General features: G+C 37.3%; 1 protein-coding gene across 1 annotated transcript in view; it reads left to right on the top strand.

Annotated features, from left to right (window-relative positions):
* LOC124360435 (T-complex protein 1 subunit theta) overlaps nucleotides 1-13,372 on the top strand; it is a 47,302-nt gene that overhangs the window by 15,995 nt on the left and 17,935 nt on the right. The gene's annotated exons all lie outside the window — the stretch shown is intronic.

Raw genomic sequence — 13,372 nt, 5'->3', positions numbered from 1 at the left:
TGAACATGTTGGTCCGGACCCGCAAGTTACGAGGCTCTGTATAGAGCGTGTAACATCCTGGACCAAGAAGTGCTGCTTGCCTGTAAAGTTCATTTGATTGTGCAGTAGCTCGCCTAGCGTGAGTATAACGAACTAAATACTCGAATGAGGGGAAATCCCCCACCATTCTCGGACCAAGATTTGCCGGGTTTCTGTACAGGGCATACTGTCGAACGTTGAATAAAGTGCTTTCTCAAATCAAATCAAATCAGTCTTTATTGCCTCTTAACAGCATACAATATTGTATAGAAGCAGTCTGTATTAGCCAATGTATTAGCCTATTTACTCATTCACACACAATTATATATACAAAAAGTTCTTTATCCAGACAAACAGGCAATGCCTATATCAGATCCTGTTAAAACGTGTTTCTATTTTAATTTTCTATTCCCAGGCGGCTTTCCATGAACTCACATACTGTGTCAAAAGCACCTAACACCAATAGGCGTTGAAGACGAGATTTAAATTTTTTGGTACTGCCAATGTTTTAAGATCCTCAGGGAGCCTATTAATCTACCCAACACCAGCCTGCGATGGCACATTATGAGACGCCACCGTTCGATGTGGTTGACTGCGATAGTTGTCCCTCCTCTTGTCTCATACTGGTGAGTGTTCCTTCCCTGTGCCAATGTGCTATTACAGAACACAGCCACCTCGAAGATGTGGAGGCAGGGCAAGGTCAGTAAACCCAGCTCCCTGAAGGCATCCCTGCACGACTCTCTTCTTTTTAGTTTTGAAATGATTCGTTCAGCTTTATTTTGAAGGCGAAACACTCTTTCTAGTTTGTTGTTTGCACAGCTGCCCCAGAGTCTTACTCCATATGCAAGGTGCGGATAAACAAGGGCAAAATAAGCTATTCTCAGGATGTCGTGAGAACAGTGTTTTGACAGATTCCGTAAAGCATACAAACCTGAAGTTACTCTGGAACAAACACTTTCAACACTTTCCAGTTCAGACCTTGATCTAGGAACATCCCTAGGAATTTGATGGAGTCAGATTCCTCTAAGAGTTTGCAATCTACCAGGACAGCAGGTCGTGCACTACCTTCACGCTGTCTCAGGCAAAAACCAATTGTGTTTGATTTTGAGCTGTTTGTTTTCAAATTGATTTTAGAAAAAATTGGATGCATGTATTCACTGTGACAAATGAATTAATTCAAGCTTCTGCACAGAATTTGCAGTAATGCAGAGAGTCGCATCGTCAGCATATTGAATCAACTTTCCATTCTGGATCGATGAGTTCAAATTGTTAACGTAAATAGTAAAAAGCACTGGCCCAACGATCGATCCCAGAGGGACGCCATATGCCATTTTAAATTTTTCTGACATGGCATTTGAGATCTGCACGCACTGGTATCTATCCTTCAAGTAGGTCGAGATCCACGTGTGTGGCAGACCCCGTATTCCACATGTTTCTAACTGATGTGGAACAGTCTAACACATGTCAAAAGCCTTAGAAAGCGTTGTAGTTGATTCAAAAATGCCTTTTCAAAGATTTTGCTGAAAATTGGCAAGATTGCGATTGGGCGGTAATTTTTGGTTTGATGAGGATCTTCTTCCTTAAAAATCGGGGCAATATTTGCTGTTTTCAAATCATCCGGGTAAACTCCAGATTGAAATGAGGAGTTTACCACTTTTTTAGTGGAGTCAAGATATGCTGGGAACATTTTTTGACTAGCCTCATGGACATACCACTGTTGTCACAAGATTTCTTTCAATTTAGTCTTTACACAATACCAGCCATCTCAGCCTCATCGACAGGGGTCAAGATCATAGACGACACCGGTTCTCTACCAAGATTGCGGGAGAGGGTTTCAGTGAAGCACGCATCACACGAACCAACTGAGGCAAAATACTTGTTAAATTCGTCAGAAATTTTTTGAGGGTCATCTATAAGTTGGTTTTCAATGAGCAGAAAACATTGTTTTGATTTTTGTATTGGATGTTTTCGTTTTATGGATTCATTAACTATTTTCTATGCTGTTTTGAAAAGTTCTCGGTATTCTTTAATATTTTGTTTAATTCATAGGCTTTAGCAGCTTTTATAACTTTCTTATGTATTCTTCTATAATTTTTTTAAAAATCTTTGGAAATTTTCGTTGTTTGTATTAATGAGTGATAAAATTTAAGTTTTTCACGAGATGTGAGAATGCCTTGTGTAATCCAAGTATTCTTATGTCGCTCACTGCGCACACTGAATTTTCTGCAAGGACATGAAATATTTAAATAATAGAGAAAGCGTTCATTAAAAGCATTGTACATTTTATTTGGACACTGAGTGTTATTTAAAAAATTTCAACTTTCTCGCTTAAGGTGATAAATTAACTCGTTAATATTTTGAGGGTTTAAAGCTCTTGTGACCGTAATTTCTGCAAACCCAGTCACCGGATCAAGTCCAATAATCACAACCTCCTGAGCGAAGTGATCAGAGATGGCAGGATTGAACACGACATCGTCAACTATCGGGTTGTTGGTGATAACGTTGTCAATGGCACATACTCGTGTAGGAGAGTTCACTGACCAATTTAGACCAAAAGATTGAAGAATATCACGCAGCCGTCGGGAGTGGGGGTCGGTGTGGTCCAGTAAGTTTATATTTAAATCGCCAATTAAGAGAAATAGTTTATTGTTTGAAAAAGAAAATTGGTTAGCAGGCTCTCTAGTGTTCCAAAAAAGGATAACACTTCGGTTGTTGTTTGGACGGTATATTCCAACAATATTAACTTTTTTGTACGAATTTAAATTGATTTTAATACCAGCAGCCTCAAAATCAAATTCCAGAGTATGAATGACTTTAATTTTTTCAAATTTTAAGGGGATTTTTACAAAGATTGCCACACCACCTCCCTTAAAATTGGAACGAAGGAAAATATGTGCCAATTCATAGTTTTGTATTTTTTTAAATGCTGATGTTTCGGTTGTAAAACAGTGTTCCGATATGACAATAATATCAGGTTTTCGCTCATCGCACATGAGGTCCAACTATTTTAACTTATTGGCAGCGGATTAAGCGTTTAGGTGAATTTTGAATTTCGAAATTTGATGAAAATTTTGAGTTGTGTCTGAAAACGTGTTTAACAATTTTGATGAATTTTGATGTTCTCAATAAAATACAAGATCTGATACACCTCTTTCATTTTACATTCATCATAGGCTCTTCGTTTTTTTTACAGGAAAGCGTATATTGTTTTCGTCTGGTTTTACAGGCGAAGTAGCTTTGATGACGTCGTCATAAGTGTCATGCTGCATGAGACGGTTCTCGGCCGGACTGGCAGACGACTCACAGGTATCAGCAGCTGCAGGTGAGGCAGCTGGCACTGGGCAGTGTTAGAGAACACTCAGGCGCAGCAGGCGGTCCGACAGCAGCAACCAAGCCTTCCACTATCATTTCGGCCCAACAATCGCAGATGCATGCCATCCGTGTGAACCAGTTTCTTCCGATATCATTGAGGTTTGAGTGTCTCACGCATAGCTCCTCTATGTAGCAGTTGGCGAGAATGGTCCGTTGGTTCACAGGATGGCTAACGAGCAGATCGTGAAGATAAGGGATCGTTGCCAAGATGACATCGGCCGAACTCAGTCGAGCGGTGACTCTTTCTTCCAGGCGATTATAGATGTTGTGTGACTCACCGGCAGCGATGTCGTTGGTTCTGGCGAGCAGGATTAAGCAGCTAGAAGGAGGCGAGGGGCCGCTGTACGTTACATTCAGGAGTTTGTCCCCGGGTTTACATATGCCAGTCACTTTGGTAGCCGGCGCTGCACCATGCCGGCCAGGAACCGGGCATGACTGTAACCCTCAATCAAAACATTCCTGAAGGAAAGCAACTGTCTTTTAATTTGGCCTTTCAATTTTGGCCTTCTACCAGGAGGGTGTTGGCCGGATGGTTTACTATTGTTGCAGGTTATTGTACGGAGATTTGTTGTTGAGCTGCATTAGTGGTTGCGATGGTTTTGAAAATGGGTGGTTTCTCGTTTGTATTTTTGAGAGGTTCAAATCTATTCCTGGTCGTAATAGGAACATATTTTTTATTTTGACAGACAATCCAATCACCCGTCTCCTGAGAGTAGCCGCAGGAACACGCCCGGACCCCCCTCTCGGCCCGTAGACATTCAATCTCTGCCACGAGTACCTGAATAGTTGTCCTCAGATTGGTGGTCCCGAATCTCGGAGCACTGTGCGAGCTGACAGCAGGTGGTCACCGGTGGCTCGCACTGAACAGCGCAGTCTCTTACAGAAGCTCCCGCTGATACTCCGGACAGCGAAGATCTCGCAACGAAAATGTCATTTGTATACTGAAGAAGCCTTGTGTCCGATTGAATGGAATGATCGACAACCCTCATCAGTTCAACATTGAGCTGCCTTATCTGCTCCTTTAATCTACAGTTTTCTGACTTAAGTTTGTCAGCATCAGAGGCTCCCGACGAGGCGGCAGGCGTAGGCACTTCGAGTGAGTTTGTAGTAGCGAGCAGGTCAGGTTTTGTTGCAGCGGCAGGGGTCGGATTCATTCCCGTAGCCGTGTGGAACGCCAGTAGTCTCGCCCGCCGGTGAACCAATCGATGTGGAGGATCTGGTTGGAGTGGCGCTCAGCGCAGGGTCCGGCCCAGGCGTGGAGCAGGCAGGCGGAGTAGGTGAAGTAGCGTCGGTCGCAGACTGAGTCCTGGACAGCGGTGACAAAAGCGAACGCGTGGTGACTGGGTGTTAGCGGTGACAAAAGCGAACGCATGGTGACTTATTCCAGACTTATTGCAAACAGTCAGTGCCGTTATATTTGGATCAGTTTTAATCGATGCGCTGCAAATTTTTTCCGAGACATCGCTAAGATATGTCTTCATTTTTAAAAATTCTATGTTGTCTGTATTTAAAATTGTTAAAAAGAATACAGGGTTTCCCGGTTTTAGTTTTTTCTTTTGTAAATTGCATATTTTTGTCAATAATAAATTAATGAATAAATAAATAAATAGATAAAATTACAAGTCAAGATTATTAAAAGAATCTAAGTAATAAATTAATAACAAATAAAACTTACTATATTAACAATAAAAACAGTTTCTCCACAGCAAAAAAGTACTTCTGTGGGAATCGAACCAATGTGTACTGAGTTGCAGTGCCGAGACCCTACTGTTACTGCCACGCAGGTAGACAAGATGTGGTAGTTACTTCTTGTTCATACGGCTCGTCGCTCTGTAGTTGTGTCCAAAACGTAGTTGCACAGTTGTATTACAAGTCTAACCTTGTTATTTTTGTGACTAGGTTTAGGGCTAAAACTTACAGAGAAATAAACTCCAACTCACTGTAAGGCGTTATTCGCATCGGTAATTTAAAAGTGTTCTTCAGTAACTAATTCTAACAAAACTGTGACGTAAAACCTTGCAAAATTCCGTCTGTGCCCGTGCCGCGCTCGCGTGTACTTTCTTGACAGTATACTTTGATTATCAGTAGGATATTAATACGTACAGATTCGAAGACTCTAATTTTCATTTTATAGAGCCTAAAAGTTAGTTTTGCTTTCAAAAATTATTTTTTCAATGTTTGTTATTTCACTTTTAATTTTTCATGTATAGAAAACGAGTTCAGGTACATTAAATCAGGTATGCTGATCGCCTGATTTTAATTTCTAACAATTATTCACTCTATTCCCAACAATTTGAGTGCGGAACTACTAAATATATACTTGTAAACTTATTTTATTTCAGTTTCCTTATTTTATACACCTATTGTTATATTCATACATATATTTCTTATAAATGTTAGAACCTTTTATCATATGAACATGTTAAAAAATTTATTTCCGATGATAAATAGACAGTTGAATCCACACTATAAGCTAAACATGTGAGTTACTATTAAGATTTAGACAGGTGTATAATATTTGAATCGATGATCGGAATTTTAAATAGGGTACTTTTATCACCGAACTAACCAATACCGCAAAGACAATACAAATTATCAAAATACAATACAATGTCAGTTTTGTATTTGGACCACACATAACTAACTCACTTTACATTTTTAAGGTCTTGGTTATTTTCTGTGTGTTTAAGTATCAGAACGAAAAACGTTGGCTGTTAAGTTACATTTTACAGCTCAGAGGATGATGTTTTGGATGAGATATCTAATAGAGTTATGAATGCATGCATAAACAAAGAGGTGGGCGGGAACCTTTAAGATTTTCTCAAACTGTAGAATTGAGAAAGTCCTTAACAATTCTCAGTTTAAATTAATATTAATACGTATAATATAATGAAAACGAGTTAATGATTGTTCTTAATAGATTTAACAACAAATTTGGCATTATCGTTTTAACAGGTACTTAGCTGGATGAGAGATATTCCGCATGTGAGTATGAATGGATATGATGTGATTGGTAATACTTGTAGTAAGAACCAGAACAACGGTGTGATTGTGTTTGTGAATTAATATGTTTGCGTGTTCGGAAGAAGTGAATTTGCATGGAGCACGTGTACTAGAGTGGACTTAAAGTTTGGTGGTGAGCAGCTATTGCTGCTTGCACTGTACATGAGTCCGTCCGGCGACCTTGGGTTTTATCTTGACGGTAGGCACCGGGTTGGATGGAGTCGCAGTGACTGGTTAGAGACATAAATTTTTGTATTTTAACAGATAAGCTCTCTCAAAGATAACTTGATACCCTGTTATGTAAGTTGTATCAATGTATCTACTAGTGTTTCAAAGTTTTCTAATGATATAAATCATATATTTATGAACATAAAAAACGCAAATTCAGTCTAATCCACAGTAATTCAATCAGAAATGACAAATCATTATTTTTCCGTTGCCTTGTTTCAACCAAGTTTGGTCAAAAATCCAGGTCAGATTTTGTTTAAACATAAGAACAATTAACTTGACGTTCCATCTTATCTCTGGTACAGATTGCCCGAATCAAGTTGTGAAACTTACGTCAAGCAGCTTCAGAATATTATCATATTGTGAACGAAGATATCACAATTTCCATACAAAATTAACCATATGAAATACCTTGGATAATTATCGGTTTGATCAGATCAATCTAGACCAGAAATTAGATGAGCTACCGTTTGTAAAGACAACCTTTCGACACTGCTTTGAAAACCCATTTTCAAATGGTCCTGACGTTTTAACAAAAAAATTTGTTACTCAAAAAATTTAGGAAATTAGTGTAATAACATCAATGACTCGAAAAATTAAAATACGTGGTAAAATATTTTAAAAGCTATGGATATAAACAAAGATAAAGAAAGGATTCCAATTAATTGATCACTTCAATCAAGGGTCAACGAAAGGTTAAAACTCTACGATGTAAAAGTTGAAGCAGATTTGTTTAAGAAACATTACGCGAACGTCGGGGACAGCCTAGCCCGGTTTTTCCTGTAACCTGGGTCGTCACGACGATACTGAGTACCTGGTGGACGCTTACTTCCGGCTACAATCTATAACGGGCCCCGAACTCCAGCACGTTGTCACGGATATGAAGGGAGGCTCGGTTCCTGGCAGAATTAACATTCTGGCCTAATTCCTTCAAATTCATTTGGCCTATTTAATTTTTCCCTAGCTTCATATAATAAATCAGAGTATTAATGAGGGCATTTTCCCAATCACTTTCAAACTTGGAATTGCAATCCGGTTTTATACAGGGTAAAGTAATGATCATGATTTTGGGCGGACTTCCCAAGTACGTTTATTATTAACAGAAACATTCATTAAATTTATCTAGAGTAATGAATGTGATAACATATAAAATATATCTTCTTACTGGCCGTTCTTAAATTGATATTTTTATTCTTTACGCCTCTGATAACTACTAAGTTACGTATTGAATACTGTTTACATTTCTTTCAGTGGCAATCCAAAATTTACCCAAAGAATTATATTGTTTTTTTACGGTTTTTAGCTATTGAATTATGGTATAAGAGCACAATCATATTTTTAAATTTTTGCTATAACCAATTTTAAAACAGCGGTTACCCATCCAAACAGCTGCCACGCTCGGCGTTGCTTGATCCCGTACCGCTACACTGTGCCATTGGCAAGAGGAAATTTTCGCTGCCACAACTATAAAAAAACTAAGGTTCCTATGGGCTAATGAAACAAATCATAGGATTTAGTTACAAATATTTCTTTATCTAAACAGTGGTTTGCAAGAAGACCTACGTGAACAAATATCCGTATTGTTTTATAGTACCTTGAGAATGAAATTATGTTCAGATCAAATATTTCCCCCATGTCTGAACTTCCTAGTTTAAATGAGGATAAATCACTAAAATTAACTAAATATACTCGTATTATAATATGACAGTTAAAAGATCTAGATTGAATACTATAAGACTGACCTGTTTATCTCTAAGTCTGGTCTAAAATCACAACACAGTAACTTTAAACCAATGTCACTTTTGACATCAATAGATAAGATTCTCGAGAAATGTGTAAACATTCAGTTACCGAGTTACCTAAAGCAATTTCACATTGTAGCTAACGAACATTATGGTTTTAGAAAAGAAAAAAGTACATCCGATGCTTTAATTGACGCTACTAAGTTAATTTCACATACATAAAAAAACACGTTATAGTGACATTCCTAGACCAAGCTAAGGTTTTCGATTCCGTTAATAGAAGAAATCTCATTAGAAAACTGGAAATTACTGGAGTTAAAAATAACGACGTGGAGTCTCTGCAGGAATTATTGCAGTACGATTATCATTTTACAATTTCTGTAAGTCAAATGTATGTATGTATTGTTTGGAAAATAATAAATTAAATGAAATGAAACGTTTACTGGAATAAAGGTAATTCGAATTATATGTAGCCGAGCAGTCCGTAAAGTTAGTATTATAGTTTTACTATAGAAATTTCTTTAAGATCGTGCGAGATAAATTCGTTGAGTTTCAATTCTTTCATCTCACGTTTATGTCACGAAGATTATGAATTAGTAACAATTTTCCAAGTCGCACTCAAAAAGGTTCCCACCTGTCAAAATCTACTATATGTTAGTTAAAACTTCTTTAACTGAAAATAACTATTAATTCTATTGGGCCATTAAAATGTAAGATATAAAGTATCTTGAAGTTTTTGTCTATTAATTAAAAAATATATTAAACAAAATTATCTTCTTACAAAGTGATAAGTGAGCTTTGTTTAAATAGTCTCTAATAGTTTTAAAGACATATTAACGATTTAACGATTTCTCTAACGATCTAACATCAATAGATCGAGAACACTCTACTCCAATTTTTATTATGCATTGTTTTTCGTTAGTTTTCTTACTAAAAACTATCAGCTTTACTTTTTCAGCGTATCAACGTATTTATTTCTAAGAAACTAAAAATAAAATTCTAATTTGCTACGAGACAGATTTACAAAAATGTTGTATATTCCGTGCCTGGGGAGGAAATACACTATCATCTCAGATCTATCTTAGTGTCAGATCTCAGTTTGATGACTAATAGTTTGTCTAAAACTGTAAATAAAAAGAGTACCTTTCTAATATGACATTAGAGTCTGTGGCATAATTAGAATATTGAAATTAAAATCGTCAACAAAGTAAATAGAATTTTTGTCCATTTATATTCGTATATGAGCGTTAAATTTTATGGTGGTTATTTCCCTATAGCTACAACGTGTTTGTGTCACACTTTGTGTGTGGACCCCAAACCTAGACAATGGAGGTCAACCACCAGCGGCGGAAACACATACAATTACTGATTGCTTGTCTAAAAATGTTTGCAGTTGTATATACAGTAAATATATCCTTTATAATGCCTTCGTATTAATAGCATGCCGAAAAAATTGTAACCTATATTGATTAGAATGTAATTTAATTATACTTTATAATCTGTCTTGCTGTGATATTTGAAATTGCAGACTTGTCCTTAATTCAAAAATATTTACCTTAGTGTGTCTTTCTAGAAGGACTTCCTGATACTTGGGACTCTTTGCAAGTCAGGTCAGTCCGGGCAGGTAGTCCCCGCGGCGCTCGGAGTATCGATTTAAAATAGGACTCACAACACACAACCCTGAATGGTCAACCCAGGCGAGCCACACCGCCCGGTTCAGAAGGGCCGGTTTCGTCGTCGGCCTGTTGTAACTAACTTGGCATTTTGGTTGAAATAACCACAAACGCGCTCTAATTAAAATTCAAACCATTGATGTAAAAGGTACATGCACAATCAGCCACGTTGTTAGTCTAAATTTTCACGAAATGAGATCAACCCGGCGATGCCTCAGTTTGAAACTACTGTCGCTACGTTTAGCCTTATAGTTTGTTTATCGTATGATGGTTGTTCCAGATCAGTATTCCAAGAACGCAAATTTAATATAATAGGCATTCCAAACTGGACAAAGCCTTCCCCTTTTCGTTAATATGTTCAATAGACTCTAATGCCTCTAATATGGAAGCTAATTTAAACATATCTACTGTCTTATTGAAATAAAATAGCGGGCAAACTTAACGCGGCTACTTTTTTCAAAGGTCACTTTCATCGGGTACCAATCCCTCTTTTAGAAAAAAATATATATAAAGAGCCTTTAGTTTCGTCATTAATTTATATTTGCGTCTAGATAACTTCATTGCTTTAAGAAGTAACGCTAGTTGGCCACGCATCTGAGTCAGATTTTGCCATGGGGCCTTGCAGATTTTGCCTTGCATACCAATTGTATTTCCCTTACTAGTCGTATCCTGTCCGTTCATATAGGTGACTAATCAATACGAGGATCTTATAAAACAGAATAAGGAGGAAATTCGGTATAGAGAAGAACGATTGTACTAATAAACGATGCAGCGGTCACAGAGGAGAATTGATTTTGCGCTATTATTACTTGAAAGTATTAGGTCCGGCAACGAATACGCTAACGCTACAACTAGTTCGGGCCACCGTACTCTGCTGCATTGATAACACATTGAAACCTTATGAAAAATAAATTCCCCTTAAACTATAACCAAAAAAACCCCTTTTGATATCAAAACCATGGTGTTTACCAATTGACGGTAAGTTTATGGCTGACCAAACCGATATAGCAAAGTGCACTGATAGTCATTCTTTACTGAACAGACGATAGCAAAGCCGCATCTTCCGACCATTTATGTATACAACTACTAGATAGATAACTGCGCAATTTAAAATGTGTCTTGCCGACTGGGATCTTTGCATCTACCAGACGACAGCTGCAGTAATTACGTATGTTGTGATCGCCTTGTTTTTTTGTACTCGCTCAGTCAGGTACGTAGTTATACTGAATGTATGCTTAATAATCATGTATATTTTTACCCGGTGATAAAAGGTTTAAGGATCTTGAACTGAACATGAAGAATTAAAAATAATGAGCAAATCAAGAATTTATTCACTTCTTCTTGCTGTTTGACTCAAATGTCACATGTTTTAAAGATACACTTGTCACATCCGCTCGCAAATTGTAGAAAATTCATTGCTATTCGAGAGTAGGCATAGTTGGTACTTTTATTCTAATAATTTTTAAAATATAGGAATTCACACATTGGTAAAATCTTTTGAACTATTTGTAAATAGTGATTTATTCAAAGTTTAATATTTAGTGTTAAAAACAATCATTTTCACGAGGAAAATATTTACTTGAGATAACTACATTTTTAGTTATATATTATCCAAATACTACTACAAATCTCGATTACATTAAATATGTGCAAAAATGGATCTTGATAAAGAAGAATTATTTTCCTAACACGTAAATGCAATCTTTTTAAATATAACGCATCCTTCCTAGTTTATGAATTCATACCAACTGTGCAGGATGAACTAAAATCACTAATGCCTCTAAAATCAAGAACGGGAAAAGAATTGCAAGATAAGTTTTTGCAATAAACCGTAATCAATCGAACATAATGTGAACACCTACCAACTACTCAGTAGCTAATCTCTCGTTATAACTATAAAGACATTGACGATCACTTCCATATTAAACTCCCGGAACTATGAAAGGGCTCTGTTCACACAGAAGACAAACTTAAACAATTGCAGTCCTTCCTGAAACCAGCCTTCTGAATCGTCCTTTGCCGGCCCGAACCGAGGGGCAACTATTTATGCTCGGCGCAATCTAGCCAAATTTTGCTCCCCAGAAGTTTTAAGAATGGCCTACTATGGCCTAATCCATCCTCATTTTGCGTATGGAATAATACTTTGGGGAAGTTATGCAAAAAACAATATGGAGCGCGTCTTTAGACTCCAGAAAAAAGCTGTCAGAATCATTCAAAAATTTGATTTACAGAGAGTCGCGGAGGGAATCTTTCAGAGAGTTGAGATTGCTGACTTTGCCCTGTCTCTATATTTTTGAAATGATCATGTACTGCAGATCAAGGTGCATCTTGATTCGTGGCAGGGACGTTCATCGATATGACACTAGAGGCAGGGACAACTTCCGAACTCATCAACGCAGATTGACATTAGCACAACATCTACCGCAAGAAGTTGGTGTCAGATCAATCAATTTAAAAGTTGTCTCAATCTCCTTTTGGTGTCCAAGGCTTTCTACTCTGTTCATAAATTCATGATAAGCCCCTGGGATATTTGAGAGTGCTGGATCTGAGGTCAATGCGATTGTGTCTTGAATGATTGTGTGAATTGTGAATATGAGGTTGCGTTAGTGTTTGGATAAATCGTGTAAATTTACTTGAACTATTGACTATTGCGATACGATGTAAAACATTTTTAAATAATGTAATAAAGAGATTATTATTATTATTTTATTAACGTTTACTGGGGCCCCCTTTGATCTGGAGTAAAGGATCACCTTGAGAATATAGAACCAAGACAGAGTTAGTAACCCGACCTCCTTAAACGCATCTCTACATGACTCTCTGGCTCTCAAACCCAAAATCATTCTCAAAGTTCTTTTTTGGAGTCTGAAGACCCGTTCCAACTTGTGTTTTGCACAGCTACCCAGAGTTTAATTCCATACCCTAGATGAGGATAGATAAGACAAAAATATGCCGTTTTCAAGACTCCGATGGAGCAATACTGGACCAAGTTGCGAAGAGCAAAATTTTCTTATGCAATTTCTGTACATGCGTGGTCGATGTGATTATCCCAAGTCAAACCCCGATCTAACTACATTTCAAGGAATTTCGTGGTTTGTGTTTTTATTGTTTACATGTTTTATACTGTAAAGTTTCATTAAATCTAGAATACAGTAAATGTTTTGTTGATAGTGCTAATATTGACAGTGTCTTGCACTGAGCGCAAAAGAAAAAAAAAAAGACTTTTCCTGTAAAGTGACGTGACAAGCCAGGGTCATAATGGTCAGCTAGGCGAAAGACTCAAGCATGTATGTCAAATGATATTTTAAAACTATTTTTAATTTGTAAGTAGCAGAT

The sequence above is a fragment of the Homalodisca vitripennis genome, chromosome 4 (assembly GCF_021130785.1).
Source record: "Homalodisca vitripennis isolate AUS2020 chromosome 4, UT_GWSS_2.1, whole genome shotgun sequence".
NCBI classification, from domain to species: Eukaryota; Metazoa; Arthropoda; class Insecta; order Hemiptera; family Cicadellidae; genus Homalodisca; species Homalodisca vitripennis.
The sequence above is the reverse complement of the archived record's forward strand: the minus strand, read 5'-3'. Positions and strand labels throughout refer to the sequence as shown.